The following is a 3169-nucleotide window of genomic DNA, read 5'->3' as shown; positions in this document are numbered from 1 at the left end:
GATGTACCCCAAGTACTTGGTCCGAGTGACATGGAATTCGCTTTTCTTGATGTCTACTTGGAGTCCTGCTTGTCGGAGCCTTTCTAGTACCTTGCGGACGTGCCGAATGTGTTCCGACATAGACTCGGAGTATATTAAGATGTCGTCCAAATAGGCTATGCAGAAGTCGTCAAGGTACTCAATCAACACATCATTCATGTACCGCTAATATGTTGCTGGACCATTGCATAGGCTAAATGGCAATACCTTAGTCTTGTACGTTCTATAGCGGGTGCGAAACGTGGTGTACTCCTCGGAGTCGGGGTTCATACGGATCTTGTTAAAAGCCGCGCGTATGTTAAGCTTGGTGAAGATCTTGGCCTTGTGAGGACGGGCAAGTAGCTCGTCGATACGCGGGATTAGATACGCATCCTTGCGTATAATAGCATTAAGCTTGCGGTAATCCACGCAGATGCAGAGGTCTCCGTTTAGCTTCCAAACACAAAGGACAAGAGAGGCGAAAGGACTATAGCTTGGGACAAAGTATCCCTTCTAGAGATTCTCCATAACGAACGCCTTTGTCGCTTGGAGTTCTTCAGTACTCTGCTTATACAATGGGCTGAACTAGTTCGGCAGAGGCTTAGTGAGAACGATCTTATGGTCGTACGGACGGTGTTTGGGAAGCTAGTCAGCTGCTGTTTTGCTAAACACATCTCAGTACGGATGGTAAACGGATGGAAGTCGATCCTAAACTAACTTGGCATTTTCAGGATCGTCTAGCGGTTGTCTGTCTTCAAGTATCTAATTAATCTCATAGAGGCTTGTTGTAAAGAACTCGTTTTCTTGACGTTTCATAGTGTAATGGAAGGCGTTGGCAGAAATGAGTGCGATGCAAGGGGGGGTAAGAGAAGAGGTGATGTTAGGTCAGGTCGATTTCGGGGTTGCGTCAGAAGCGGGTGGGGAAGGGTGAGCGGTAGGAAGTTGGAGTATTCCTCGAATTCTACCTACCCAAGCGGAAGCTGGGCTTTTTCTTCTCCGATATTCGTCCTTCTCCCAGAGAGCGTTGCGCCTCTCGATATCCTTCTCAACCTCGGTGTCAACAGTCGGTTGTTTCAATTGCACTAGGATAGGTGGAGCGGGATCATACGTCGCTAGGTACTTGGCTGGCCATACGATTCGGTTCTGGACCGTATCTAGTTAAAGTTAAAATCGGCGTAGCCACTTAATCCCAATAATACAATCCTAGGAACCTAAATCCATAATAACAAAGGGGCAGTTGTGGATCGTACGACCGTCGATACTGACGTGTAGTCGGATATATTGATTTACCCTAGTTTGAACCTGATCCTGAAATCCTTTGACTGTAATCTTGAAAGGCAGTCTTTGGATAGGAACCTGAAGAGAACTAGAAATAGTGCGGGCGATTGCAGAATTTAGAAATAAGAACCCTTAGGCTCTAGTATCAACTAGCGACTACAGGCTAACGCCGTAGCCCTTTGAACGAAGAACGGTAGGGACTCGGAAGTGCTTTTCTCCGAACAAGTGTGACAGGCCAATCTTTGCAAGGTCATACTTGTGAATGCCTAGGGCGGAGAGTTTTCCTAGGCTTCGTCGTTTCCCGTCCGATCCTCATCCGATGGGTATTCTGCAGCCTCTTCGAACACTTCTTCTTCCTGTACCGCTTCAATCTCTCTTACCCTAGGGATAGGGCAGTCGCTTGGAAAATGTCCGGGCTTGCCGCAGTTGTAGCAGTTACTAGGTGTAGCTTGGCGTTCTAGTACTGGTGTCTTGGAGGCAGGCCTGGGCGGGTTTGAGAAAACACGGGGCGGAGTTGGAACTAGGTCGGACCTTGCTCCATACGTGACCGGGCGCTCTTCCCTCTTATAATTAGAGGTTGGCCTTAGCCTCGCCGTTGGAGTAAAGGTGGTCCGTCGTTCTGGTAACGGTACGATAGGAGCTGATCTCCTTTCTAGCTTATAGGCAGTAAGATGTTTGCACATCTCATTAAAAGAGCTATCAAAGAAACGCTTCACAGACATATTAGGAACACGCAGGGTTAGGCTAATCTTCTGCCACAGGTAGAAGGGCCACTCTAGTTTGGATACGTGTCCTTTGATAGCTAGACTAATAAAACGAGCTTTAAATTCTAGGAACAGTTCTCTATCCTTTATAAACAGATGGTAGAAAGCAGCTTAGCTTTCCGCCTACTCGTTGCTGGTTACGAAGTATGATTTAAGCAGCTCAATCATTTCCTCTGCGTTTTAGAACCAGTACCCATCCGCCTTAGATAAGTACTTAGGTTTAAGATATCTCTTAGCATCACCTGACGTGTAACTATACACCATTGCCATCCAGTGGCGTTCCATAGGGAAGTGATCTTCGTTTAATACGAGATAGTCTTCTACTTCAGCTTGCCATTGTAGGAAGGTAAGGTCTTTCCCATCGCTTAATTAGCTAATAGTAGATGAGATAAGACGGCTTAGTTAGCCACGTGGAGCCTCGGGGGTGGTGGACAGGAACCTTAGTAATTAGCTCAGAAGTTGTCCTACCGTTGTTGGTGGGGATTTAGTAGTAGGTACGATATTATTTCGGAGCTCCATATTCTCTTAAGTCAACCGGCGGACTTGGTCCAATAGGCTGGCCATCTGTCGCTGGACGTCCTTCATAGAGAGCTCTGGCTCCGAATCGTCTTTGTCTTCTACTTCCCGTGGTGGTGAAGTCTCCGGAGATTCCTGGGCTAGCATCTTGCCAGCTTTCTTCTCCAGAATGGTTTGGTCCTGTATTCGAACCGATTTCCGGGGGGATTCCTTAGAACCTCTGGTTCTTGTAGGGTCAACTATCAGCGATTGCCTCTAAGGTTGATAGGTTATTGGTAGTCTCCGTGTCTCTACCTTGGCGCACTCTACGCGACTTTTCCGAAGTAATCTGCCTCGCGAGGAGCGCAGAAGTTCCAAACCTAAAGGCCTCAGTCGACAGGAGATCTATGGGATCCTGCCTAAAATGGATGTCGGATGTGATCGTGTAAGTACTCGGATTGGTTCCAGATAACTTTGGGGCTTGGACGTGATCTCAAACAAACAGCTGCGATATTGTTTAGAAGCCGTCACTAGCTAGGACGAGACTTTTGATATAATGTAACGGCGCAGGTAAGGCAGGTCGGATCTGTTTCGGTCGTAGGATCACTCAGAGG

This window comes from Exserohilum turcica (genome assembly GCF_000359705.1).
Source record: "Exserohilum turcica Et28A unplaced genomic scaffold SETTUscaffold_2, whole genome shotgun sequence".
NCBI classification, from domain to species: Eukaryota; Fungi; Ascomycota; class Dothideomycetes; order Pleosporales; family Pleosporaceae; genus Exserohilum; species Exserohilum turcicum.
The sequence above is the reverse complement of the archived record's forward strand: the minus strand, read 5'-3'. Positions refer to the sequence as shown.